Raw genomic sequence first — 14,010 nt, 5'->3', positions numbered from 1 at the left:
AAACTGGCAAAGCCTTCCCTTATATGACTGCCTAGGCCCAGGCTCTGACCCTAAATACTCCAATAATACAGCCTCAATTCATAGAGCCTAGATAACATATATAATATTATTAGATTAGAAAATAAAAAAATTGTTTTGTTAAAATACTCTGAAAAACACCTAAAATGAATACTTATATTTGGCCTGTTAATGAAAATATTATAAGCACAAATAATTTTAAATCCTTTTCAAGCGTCAGTGTTTGAACATCTTTTTTACACAATTTTTTTTCTCTCCATCATTCTCAACAATTCTCATATTATCAAGTTCAGTTCCAATTCAGTCCCTCAATAAGTTACAGCAGGTTTAGCAGAAGAGACAGACATGATGAATCTGGATTTCACTTCCAAAGGACTCACTATCTCTCAGGGAAACAATTACACTACAGTGTAAATAGTATGGTGTTACAGACAGACAGACACACAGACACACAGACACACACACAGACACACACACACACACACACACACACACTTCACTACATATTTTGAGGTAATCTTCCAAACATGTATGTCCTAGTTAACTTTGATTGCCAAACTGACACAATCTAGAGTTACCTGTGAAGAGAGAATCTCAGTTGAAAATCTACCTCCAGTAGAACAGCCTGTGGGGCTATCTGTACAGATTTTTCTTGAGTGTTAACTAATGAAGATGGGCACAGTACTGTGAGTGGTGCCAAACACAGGCAGCTGATTCTGGACTATATGTGAAACCTAGTTGAGAGCTGATGATATGGATCGTGGTTAAGAGAACTTGTTCTTCTTACAGAGGACCTGTTGCTCTTCCAGAGGACCTGGATTTCGTTTCTAGCATCCATATGGTGGCTAACCAAATTGGTACCTTCAGTTCCAGAGGACTTCACACAGTCTTCTGCTTCTTTTGGCACTGTACACATGGGCAAAACATCCAAATACATAAAATAAGTAACTGTCTTTTGAAAAGAAAGCTTGCTAAGCATAAATCAGTGATCCAGTCAGGAACATCATTTCTCCCTGGGTTTTGCTTCTGATCATGCTTGTGCTCTTGCCCTGGTTTCCTTCTATGACAGTTTATGACCTGGAAATGGAGCCAAATAAACTCTTCCCTCTACTATTTTGCTTCTGATAGGGTTGTTTTTATCTCAGGAATAGAAAAGCAAACTAAATGAGCTCACATAACATGTTCTGTCTATAACCTGCATTGCAACCTCAGGTTTCTACAACCATAGCAACTCCTAGTAAATATGCCTTAACTCCGTAAGCCTCTATCACACTTGTAGGAAACACATTCAAAGCACTATTTGTTCTACCTACAGTATTGCAGCAGCTTCCTGCCAGTGCCCCACACTTGTTTATTTATGTACATGAAATTATCATAACGATTCAGCGATGAAGCAAATCATGTCATATCTCTACTTGCTTCATGAAGTCCCACACCAATTCCAGGAGCACCCAAAGCTCTTCCTGCAGCTAAAGCTCCTGTATGAGAAAGTCCTTGTCGGCATCTCTGCTCTAAGCTCCCTCCACTTTCATCCCTCACTATACTCCAGTACCTGACAAAAGAAACCAATGTTCAGTTTCTTTTCTTTCTTTTCTGTTTTGTTTTATTTTATTCTGTTTGCTTGTTTTTTAAGACTGTTTCTCTGCATAGCAGTTCTGGCTGTCCGGGAAATTACTTTGTAGACCAAGTTGGCCTCAATCCTGCTGCCTTTGCCTCCAGTATGCTAATATTAAAGAGATGCACCACCACACCCAACTAGACTTTTAGTTTCTTTTTTTTAAAAAATATTTTTATTTTCTATATTCTTTGTTTACATTCCAAATGATTTCCCCTTTCCCGGATCCTCCCTCCCCATATGTCCCATAAACCTTCTTCTCTCCATCCCTTCTCCAATCACCTCCCTCCTTTTTCTCTGTCCGTATATTCCCTTCCCATGCTAGATCAATCCTTTCCAGGATCAGGACCCTCTCCATACTTCTTCATGGGAGTCATTTGTTATGCAATTTGTGCCTTGGGTATTCAGTGCTTCTGGGCTAATTAATATCCACTTATCAGAGATTGCATTCCATGTATATTCTTTTGTGATTGGGTTACCTCACTTAGGATGATATTTTCCAGATCAAACCATTTGCCTAAAAATTTTGTGAATTCATTGTTTCTAATTGCTGAGTAGTATTCCATTGTGTAAATATACCACATTTTCTGTATCCATTCCTCCTTGAGGGGCATCTGGGTTGTTTCCAGCTTCTGGCCATTATAAATAAGGCTGCTATGAACATAATGGAGCATGTGTCTTTATTGAATGCCGGGGAATCCTTTGGGTAAATGCCCAGGAGAGGTATAGCAGGGTCCTCTGGAAGTCTCATGTCCAGTTTTCTGAGGAACCTCCAGACTGATTTTCACAGTGGTTGTACCATCTTACAGCCCCACCAGCAGTGGAGGAGTGTTCCTCTTTCTCCACATCCTCGACAACACCTACTGTCTCCTGAGTTTTTGACTTTAGCCATTCTGACTGGTGTAAGGTGAAATCTCAGGGTTGTTTTGATCTGCATTTCCCTAATGACTAATGATGTTGAGCACTTCTTAAGGTGCCTCTCGGCCATCCGAATTTCTTCAGGTGAAAATTCTTTGTTAAGATCTGTACCCCATTTTTTAATAGGGTTATTTGGTTCCCTGGGGTCAAACTTCTTGAGTTCTTTGTATATATTGGCTATTAGCCCTCTATCAGATGTGGGGTTGGTGAATGTCCTTTCCCAATTTGATGGTTGCTGTTTTGTCCTTTTAACAGTGTCCTTTGCCTTACAGAAACTTTGTAATTTTAAGAGGTCCCATTTGTCAATTCTTGATCTTAAAGCATAAGCTATTGGTGATCTGTTCAGGAACTTTTCCCCTGTGCCCATGTACTCAAGGGTCTTCCCCAGGTTCTTTTCTATTCGTTTCAGTGTGTCTGGTTTTACATGTAGGTCCTTGAGGAGGTCAAGGGGATACAAATTGGAAAGGAAGAAGTCAAATTATCACTATTTGCAGATGACATGATAGTCTACTTAAGTGACCTGAAAACCTCCACCAGAGAACTCCTACAGTTGATAAACAACTTCAGCAGACTGGCTGGTTATAAAATCAACTCAAGCAAATCAGTTGCCTTCCTATACTCAAAGGATAAGCAGGCTGAGTAAGAAGTTAGGGAAATGACACCCTTCAAAATAGCCACAAACAATATAAAGTATCTTGGTGTGACTCTAACCAAACAAGTGAAAGATCTATATTACAAGAACTTCAAGTCTCTGAAGAAGGAAATCGAAGAAGACCTCAGAAAATGGAAAAATCTGCCATGCTTTTGGATTGGCAGGATTAATATAGTTAAAATGGCCATCTTGCCAAAAGCGATCTACAGATTCAATGCAATCCCCATCAAAATCCCAACTCAGTTCTTCACAGAGTTAGAAAAAGCAATTTTTTCAAATTCATCTGGAATCACAAGAAACCCAGGATAGCTAAAACTATTCTCAACAACAAAAGAAATTCTGGGGGAACCAGTATCCCTGACTTCAAGCAATACTACAGAGCAATAGTGTTAAAAACTGCATGGTATTGGCACAGTGACAGACAAGTGGACCAATGGAATAGAATTGAAGATTTAGAAATGAATCCACACACCTACGGTCACTTGATCTTCGACAAAGGAGCCAAAAACATCCAGTGGAAAAAAGATAGCCTTTTCAACAAATGGTGCTGTTTCAATTGGAGGTCAGCATGCAGAAGAATTCGAATTGATCCATTCTTATCTCCATGTACTAGACTTTTAGTTTCTTAAACCTTCGTCTGACAGGTTCTTACAGCCTTTCAGACTGTTTGCACATTTTACTATTTTTTCTCTGTCTAGAACATCTTTTTTGTTTCTTCTTTCCCTTGATGGGTAGTTTTCATTTCTTCTTTGGAAACCTTTGGAGCTATGAAAAATAATTCTTGTTATTGCACATATTCTACTTTCATTGTTTAAATGTGGACAGTATATATTACAAGTTGAAATGGCATATTAGTGGCTTAATTACTAAATACTAATTATTTTTCTCTAAAATCTAATTCAAGTATATTGAATTCACAAATACTCACTCAACACCTAGAAGAATGTGGTTTCAGAATAGCCATTCATAAGTATTTGGTACATGAGGTAATTACTATATGCACTGTGCATGAGCAAGCTGAAATCATTCATTCACCTTCACTGATAGTCTCACATCTCCTTTTCCTTTTCTTTTCCCCCTCTTCTGTCTTCAAAACATCTTCATAGAAAGATCCCAAGAAGCTGAAGGGGTTTGTAGACACATAGAAGGAACAACAATATGAACCAAGCAGTACCCCCAGAGCTCCCAGGGACTAAGCTACCAACCAAAGAGTACACATGGAGGAACCCATGGCTCCAGTTACATATGTAGCAGAGGAAGGCATTGTCAGACATCAATGAGAGGAGAGGCCCTTGGTCCTGAGAAGGCTCAATGCCCCAATATAAGAGGAATGCCAGGACAGGAATGCAGGAGTAGATGGGTTAGTGAGCAGTGGGAGGGGGTATGGGGTAGTGGGTTTTCTGATGGGAAACCAGAAAAGAGGATATTTGAAATGTAAATAAAGAAAATATTTAATAAAAAAGAACATCTTCAGAACCACTAACTCGGCCTACAGTTGAGATCTTTGAACAGTTCTCCCTCCTCAGGAATTCCTCTCTGAGTTTTCAAACATAATGCATCATTCTTATTAATGAACATAAAAAGGCTTTATTTTTATCTGAGGTCTAATAACTATAATATATTGTTTTAGTCTGTATACTCTTATCTGCCTCGCTAGACAGAGTCCCTTAAATCCAGGAACCATTCCACATCACTCTATTCCTTCTATAAACCAGGTTATATTCGCTGATGAGGATATCAACTGATCTGTGAACATGATAAATGGCTCCACTAACAACAAAAATAATAATTTAGTGTCATTTTACTACAGAATCTAAATAAGTTCCACAATAGTTTATTGCCAGTCTTGACTGAGTGATTTTGGGTTTGGGGTGTTTGTTTTGTTTTGTTTTTTAAAATCAAACTTAAGGTTGTTATCTCTATCATAATATGTCCTCCTTAAGTGATGCTGTCAGACTCCAACTGGGCCAGTTAGGAAGAAGTTACTGCTGTCAACAATGACACTCTCCATAGATGATTTTAAAAAGTTAGGGGTTATGTAGAAAATATGAAACAGTTTTCGATATGTGGAGTTTCTCTAATGTTTGAGAATTATCCAACACAGATACATTATTTGGATTTATCTAAATAATGCCATGTGTTTTAATATTCTTTTTAAAAATCATAAATCAATTTTAATCACGTTATCTCCACTCTTTCAGTTTCTCCCAGATCTTCTCTATCTCCATAATCACCTAACTTCATCCTCTTCTCTTCTCTCTCTTCTCTTCTCTTCTCTTCTCTTCTCTTCTCTTCTCTTCTCTTCTCTTCTCTTCTCTTCTCTTCTCTTCTCTTCTCTTCTCTTCTCTGTCTCTCTGTCTCTGTCTCTCTCTCTCAACAAAAATGAAACATAAGCCACAAAACAAACAAAATACAAGATAAAAAATACTGAAAGAGGACAACACACACACACACACACACACACACACAATTCAGTTTATTTTGTGTTGGCCTGGGTACAATGGAATGTGACTGATATTACTTCATTTGAAGAAAATTGATTTTTCCTTTCCCAGAAGTTATCAACTGAAATTTGATACTTCATCTTATATTTTAGCTAAATTGCTTTTTTTAAGGACCCATTACAACAGGGTTTATGGTTTCTAGAGGAGGCATATTATCTTTCTTGTTTATTTTGGAAGTTCATACCACTTCAGCTGCTGGTGGTGGTGGTGGTGGTGTGTGTGTGTATATATGTACTGTGATCTAGTCATGTAGGCATCTGGATATATTACCTTTGTGATGTTTCTTGGTTAGTCTTGCTTTTTTTGAATGGGAAGTCTGTCTCTTGGTTGCTCTTGCCACAAAATGGGTGCCATCAAAGTGCAACAGCTGACTGCCAAGACTAGGAAAGCTGTCGGGGAAGCCTGGGGAAGTGAGGCAGGGGAGCTCAGGCACATGGGCTGCAACAAATCTAAAAGTAGTCTAGAGCGACCAAATGGAGAATGGTCAGGAGGGCACAGGTAGCCTACCTTGGTCCTTCCTGAAGGAAGCTGCTATGAGATCCCCAGTAGAGAGTCGTTTTGTGGGTAGGTGAAGCATCACAGAGGAATCTACAAGTTCTTTATATGGAAAACATTAAACTCAAATATTTATTTCAGTAACTAGAGCCTCTAAGAAATATTACGTTTAGCTCTACCAAGAAAGAAAGAACCTAAATTAAATAAAAGAGTGTAATTAAAGTGACCTGGATCAAAACACATGTTTTCAGTTTTATTCACCTGGCACATACTTTATGTCTTAACATCCAATTTACATAACTTAGGTTCTCAAGAAATGAAAACAATAGTCGTGGTTATTTATAGCAAGAGGAGAGGTGTTAAAGTCTAAAATATGACAATGACCTTTACATTATCCTGTACTACTGCTGAGAAAAAGACAATTTCTTTCAGATTCTATTGAATATAGAAGCCATTTCCAGTTACACCTAGTTTAAGTGGTAAAATTACATAAAATTACACATAGAGATGATAGCTTCTTTTATTATTATTCCTGTTTTAAAAAAACTACCCAAGCCCTCTCAAGTTGGATAAAAATCATTTCTCTTTTAGCATTAATGGTTTCCTCAATTATTATAACATGTCAAGTTTTGTAGCCATTTGTGATTATTTTATTATTAGCACAGCAAATGGTGATGATTAAACAGCATAAGGCATAAGGAGTGCCATGTAAGACCTAAGCAGAATGCATATAATGCCCAGGGCCATTCTACTTCAAGAGGTGAAGAAAACCACGGAGCTATCATTAATGAAAACCTGGCCTTTTATGGGTCTTTCATCTTTAGATTCATCTGTCTTTTATAATTTTATGAATTATGCTTTGCTATACTCTTTCCCTCATAATAGTCTAACATCGTGCTTTACAATGCAGATAGGTGTCCCAGAATTCTAATACTGTTTTGAAATCTTGGTAATCATTGACTTTTTTATGGGATTGTGTGAACTTTAGTCTTTCCCTCTCATTACCATCTGAATCTTCAGCTGGAGTTCAGTATTTCTATTTCATCATCTTACAGCACTGAACAGTCTCAGCCTCCTTGATCACTCAAATTGCTCCTCATTAGAAGTGTTTTAGCTCTTTAAACATACCATCTCTGCTCCTTTTCACTCTAGGAAATCCAGGCAATTCTTTACACTTGGGTTATAAGACACTAATGGTTGAAAGACTTAAATACTTTACCACAGACTCTGAAATCAATAGAAAAATCACATCAGATCTTAGAAATTATAAATTAAAACCTAGTGTTACTCCATGACTACTTATGCTGACTGCTGACTTCTATGCAAAAAGTCTAGTCTCATCTCAGAATGTCAAATACACCTGTCTAAATAATTTTTTTTCTATTTGCAAAATACTCTATCTGAGATTCCCACTGATATGCCTACTACTTGAAATGAAATGATTATTTCTTGGTGAGAATGTTTGTTTATACATCAATGCATGTTTCACCCTGGAAAAACAGATGTGCCAAACGGGCAGACTGTGATGAGACACGCATGTTCAGGAAATGCTAAGTCTAAGGAAAGAGATTCAAAAGCTAGTCTTGGTAGGATTATTTCAGTGACAATGCATAATTCATTGTAAATGTTTGGTAAAATTCCAAGTGAGGGTGGGGTTGGGGGAGACAAAGTAAAAAGGGGGAGGAAAGTTGCAAAGTAGCCAAACCTACTAAATTTAAAGGTACCATCTTTGGGGATTTGAATGAGAATTTCCCCATAGGTCTGTATAGTTGGTCGAAAGTAGGTGGAAGTGTTTGAGAAAGATATGCAGGTGTGGTTTTATAAGAAGAGGGGTGTCACAGGATGTCAGCTTTGAGGTTTCAAAAACCTCCACCTTTCACAGTTAGGTCTCTCTGCTTCCTGTTTGTGTTTAAAGATATAAGCCCTCAGCTACTGCTGCAGTGTCTTGCCTGCCTGCCTGCTTCTATGCCTCCTGCTGCAATGGTCATGGATTTTGACCCTTTGAAACTGAAATCCCCAAGCCAATCATTTTTATGTTTGTTTGTTTGTTTGTTTGTTTGTTTGTTTTTCCTGTAAGATGCCTTGATCTGGGAGTTTTATCATAGCAATAGAAAGTAATTCAGGATCACTAGGTATTGAATCACCCTGAGCTTTAGATCTCTGGTGGTGCAAGCTGCCAGGGGTCTGCCTGTGCCAAGGAACAGATCACATAGGCGGTTTGTCTGCAAGCCAGCCTGGCTTGGGGCCTGTGTCCCACCCAGAGTGCTGCAGAAGGAGAGAAGCCCCAAGGCCATATTCGCAGCCTGCCGGGACAGAAAAGGGTCACTAGGTACTGTATCACCCTGAGCATTAGATCTCTGGTGGTGCAAACTGCCGTGGGTCTGCCTGCACTCAGGAACTAAGCACATAGGCAGTTTGTCTGCCAGCCCACCAGGAGTGGGGCCTGTGTCCCGCCCATAGAGCTGTGGAAGGAGAGAAGCCCCACAGCCATATTTGTTCCCTGCCAGGACAGAAAAGGGTCACTAGGTACTGGATCACTCTGAGCTTTAGATGTCTGGGGGTGAAAATCTCCAGGGGTCTGCCTGCACTCAGGAACTGAGCACATAGGCAGTTCATCTGCAAGCCAGTCCATCGTGGGATCTGTGTCCTATGTGAGAATCAACAGAGGGAGTGACCCCCACCACACCATCTTCACTCCATAATAGAGCAGACAGAGAACACCTGATTGACCTTGACAACCTAAGTATAACATTGCTTGAGGCAAGACTGAAAAGGGCTCCAAAGGCACAAAAGAGGAAGGCAGCATATCAGTAATCTGTGCCAGAGGAAACCCAGTCATCCAGTGTTGCAGAAATAACCTTAAAGATCCACAGTAGGTGGTAGCACCAGCCAGTGACAATAAGACCATCTAACACCTGGGAGAACTAGATAGCTAAAGGCAAACATAGGAACATTACTAACAGAAACCAAGGCATTATGGCAGCATCTGAACCCAATTCTCCAAAAATAGCAAGTCCTGGATACCCCAACACACCTGAAAAACAAGATTTGGATTTAAAATCAATGGTCATGATGCTGGTACAGGAACACATGAAGGACATACTTAAAGAAATTCAGAAGAAAATGGATCAAAAATTAGAAGCCCTTACAAGGGAAACACAAAAATCATTGAAAGAAATTCAGGAGAATACAAAAGCCAATAAGGAGGAAACGCAAAAATCACTTAAAGAAATACAGGAGAACTTTGATCAACAGGCAGAAGTCATGAAAGAGGAAACACAAAAAGTTCTTAAAGAATTAGAGGAAAACACAAACAAGCAAACGACAGAACTGAGCGAAAACTTCAAGGATCAAAAACAGAAGTAGAAACAACTAAGAAAGCACAAAGGGAGACAACATTGGAGATAGAAAACTTTGGGAAGAACTCAGGGAACATAGATGCAAATATCAACAACAGAATAGAAGAGATAGAAGGAAGACTCTCAGATGCCGAAGATACAATAGAAACCATGGACTCAACAGTTAAAGAAAATGCAAAATGCAAAAAGGTTGTAAGCCAAAACATCCAGGAAATCCAGGACACAATGAGAAAGCTGAATCTAAGGATTACAGGCATTGATGAGAGTGAAGGTTTACAACTTAAAGGGCCAGCAAATATCTTCAACAAAATTATGGAAGAAAACTTCCCTAACCTAAAGAGAGAGATGCCCATGAATATACAAGAAGCCTACAGAACACCAAACAGACTGGACCAGAACAGAAATACCTCCTGTCACATAATAATCAAAACCCCAAATGTACTAAACAAAGAAAGAATACTTAGGGCAGTAAGAGAAAAAGGGCAAGTAACATATAAAGGAAGACCATCAGAATAACACCAGATTTCTCACCAGAGACCATGAAAGCTAGAAGATCCTGGGCAGAGCTCATGCAGACTCTAAGAGAACACAAATGCCAGCCAAGACTACTATACCCAGGGAAACTCTCAATTACTATAGATAAAGAAACCAAGATATTCCATGACAGAACCAAATTTACACAATATCTTTCAACAAACCCTGCCCTACAAAGGATAATAGGAGGAAAACACCATTACAAATGAGGGAAACTATACCCTGGAAAAAGTAGGATATTAAGCTTCTTTCATGAAACCTAAAGAAGATAACCACACACATATAAAATTACAATCAAAAATGATAGGAAGAAATAACCACTACTCCTTAACATCTCTTAACATCAATGGACTCAATTCCCCAATAAAAAGATATAGACTAACAGAATGATTATATAAACAGGATCCTACATTTTGCTGCATACAGGAAACAAACCTCAGTGTCAAAGACAAAAACCACCTTAGGCTGGAAGACAATTCTACAAGCAAATGGTCCCAGGAAACAAGCTGGAGATGCCATTCTAATATCAGATAAAATTGGCTTTCAACCTAATGTCATCAAAAGAGACATGCAAGGTCACTTCTTGCTGGTCAAAGGAAAAATGCAACAAGAAGAACTCTCAATCCTGAACATCTATGCCCCAAATACAAGGGCACCCTCATTAATAAAAGAAACTTTACTAAAGCTCAAAGCACACATTGCACCTAACACAATAATTGTGGGTGACTTCAACACTCTACTCTCACCAATGGACCAATCAGGAAAACAGAAACTAAACAGGGAGACAGTGAAGCTAATTGAAGCTTTGGACCAGTTGGAGTTAACAGATATATATATATATAGAACATTTCATCCCAAAGCAAAAGAATATACCTTTTTCTCAGCACCTCATGGTACCTTATCCAAAATAGATCATATAGTTGGTCACAAGACAGACCTCAACAAATATAAGAAGATTGCAATAATCCCATGCCCCCATCAGATCACTATAGAGTAAAAGTGGTCTTTAATAACAATAAAAACAACATAAAGCCCACATACATATGGAAACTGAACAATATTCTACTCAATGATACCTTGGACAAGGAAGAAATAAAGAAAGAAATCAAAGATTTCTCAGCATTTAATGAAAATGAAGGCACAATATACAAAAATCTATGGGACACAATGAAAGCAGTGCTAAGAGGAAAACTCATAGCTTTGAGTGTCTCCAAAAAGAATTTTGAGAGAGCATACACTAGAAGATTAACAGAACAACTGAAAGCCCTGGAACAAGAAGAAGCTAATTCACCCAGGAGGAGAAGAAGACAGGAAATCATCAAACTCAGAGCTGAAATCAATCAAGTAGAAACCAAGGGAACCATACAAAGAATCAACAAAACCAAAAGCTGGTTCTTTGAAAAAATCAACAAGATAGATAAACTCTTAGCCAGACTAACCAAAGGGCACAGAGAAAGTATTCAAATTAACAAAATTAGAAATGAAAATGGAGATATTACAACAGAAACTGAGGAAATTCAAAAAATCATCAGATCCTACTACAAAAACCTGTACTCAACACAACTGGAGAATCTGGAGGAAATGGACATTTTCTTAGACAGCTACCAATTACCAAAATTAAACCAGAATCAAATAGACCATCTAAACAGACCCATAACCCCTAAAGAAATAGAAGGGGTCATAGATAGGCTTCCGACCAAAAAAAGCACAGGACCAGATGGTTTCAGTTCACAATTCTATCAGACCTTCAAAGAAGACTTAACACCAATACTCTTCAAACTTTTCCACCAAATAGAAACAGAAGGAACACTACCCAACTCCTTCTTCGAAGCCACTATTATGCTGATACCAAAACCACACAAAGATCCAACTAAGAAAGAGAATTTCAGACCAATTTCCCTTATGAATATCGATGCAAAAATACTAAATAAAATTCTTGCCCAACGAATCCAAGAACACTTAAAAACGATCATCTACCATGATTAAGTAGGCTTCATCCCAGGGATGCAGGGATGGTTCAATATAAGAAAATCCATAAATGCTATCCACTACATAAACAAACTGAAAGAAAAAAAACCACATGATCATTTCATTAGTGGCTGAAAAAGCATTTGACAAAATTCAGCATCCTTTCATGCTAAAAGTCTTGGAAAGGACAGGAATTCAAGACCCATATCTAAACATAGTAAAAGCAATATACAGCAAACCAGTAGCCAACATCAAACTAAATGGAGAGAAACTTGAAGCAATCCCACTCAAATCAGGGACTAGACAAGGCTGCCCCCTCTCTCCATATCTTTTCAATATAGTTCTTGAAGTCCTAGATAGAGCAATTAGACAACATAAGGAGGTCAAAGGGATACAAATTGGAAAGGAAGAAGTCAAACTATCACTATTTGCAGATGATATGAGAGTATACTTAAATGACCCTAAAAACTCTACTAGAGAACTCCTACAGCTGATAAACAACTTCAGCAAATTGGCTGGCTACAAAACCAACGCAAGCAAATCAGTAGCCTTTATATATTCAAAGGATAAGCAGACTGAGAAAGAAATTAGGGAAATGACTCCCGTCACAATAGCTACAAACAGCATAAAGTATCTTGGGGTAACTAACCAAACAAGAGAAAGACCTATATGACAAGAACTTCAGATCTCTGAAGAAGGAAATTGAAGAAGATCTCAGAAAATGGAAAAATCTTCCATGCTCATGGATTGGCAGGATTAATATCGTTAAAATGGCCATCTTGCCAAAGGCAATCTACAGATTCAATGCTATCCCCGTAAAAATCCCAAACCAGGTCTTCATAGAGCTAGAAAGAGCAATCCTCAAATTCATCTGGAATAACAAAAAACCCAGGATAACTAAAACTATTCTCAACTGTAAAAGAAATTCAGGGGGATTCAGTATCCCAGACCTCAAACATTACTACAGAGCAATAGTGATAAAAACTGCATGGTATTGGTACAATGACAGGCAAATGGATCAATGTAATAGGATTGAAGACCTAGAAATGAACCCACACACCTATGGTCACTTGATCTTTGACAAAGGAGCTGAAAGCATCCAGTGGAAAAAAGATAGTCTTTTCAACAAATGGTGCTGGTTCAATTGGAGGTCAGCATGCAGAAGAATAAGAATTGCTCCATTCTTATCTCCTTATACTAAGCTCAACTCCAAATGGATTAAGGACCTCCACATAAAACCTGACACACTGAAACTAATAGAAAAGAAATTAGGGAAGACCCTTGAGGACATGGGCACAGGGGAAAAGTTCCTGAATAGAACACTAATATCTTATGCTCTAAGATCAAGAATTGACAAATGGGACCTCATAAAACTACAAAGTTTCTGTAAGGCAAAGGACACTGTCAAAAGGACAAAACATCAACCAACAGATTGAGAAAGGATCTTCACCAACCCAAAATCCAACAGAGGGTTAATATCTAATATATACAAAGAACTCAAGAAGGTAGACACCAGAGAACCAAATAACCCTATTAAAAAATGGGGTACGGAGCTAAACAAAGAATTTTCTCATGAAGAACTTCAGTGAGCTGAGAAACACCTTAAGAAATGTTCAACATCATTAATCATTAGGGAAATGCAAATCAAAACAACCCTGAGATTTCACCTCACACCAGTCTGAATGGCTAAGGTCAAAAACTCAGGAGACAGAAGGTGTTGGCGGGGATGTAGAGAAAGAGGAATACTCCTCCACTGCTGGTGGGATTGCAAGATCTTGCAACCACTTTGGAAATCATTCTGGCGGTTCCTCAGAAAACTGGGCATGACACTTCCTGAGCACCCGGTAATACCACTCCTGGGCACATACCCAGAGGATTCTTCAGCATGCAATAAGGACACATGCTCCAGTATGTTCATAGCAGCCCTATTTCTAGTAGCCAGAAGCT

This window comes from Apodemus sylvaticus, chromosome 3 (assembly GCF_947179515.1).
Source record: "Apodemus sylvaticus chromosome 3, mApoSyl1.1, whole genome shotgun sequence".
Classification (NCBI taxonomy): domain Eukaryota; kingdom Metazoa; phylum Chordata; class Mammalia; order Rodentia; family Muridae; genus Apodemus; species Apodemus sylvaticus.
Note: the sequence above shows the minus strand (reverse complement) of the source record.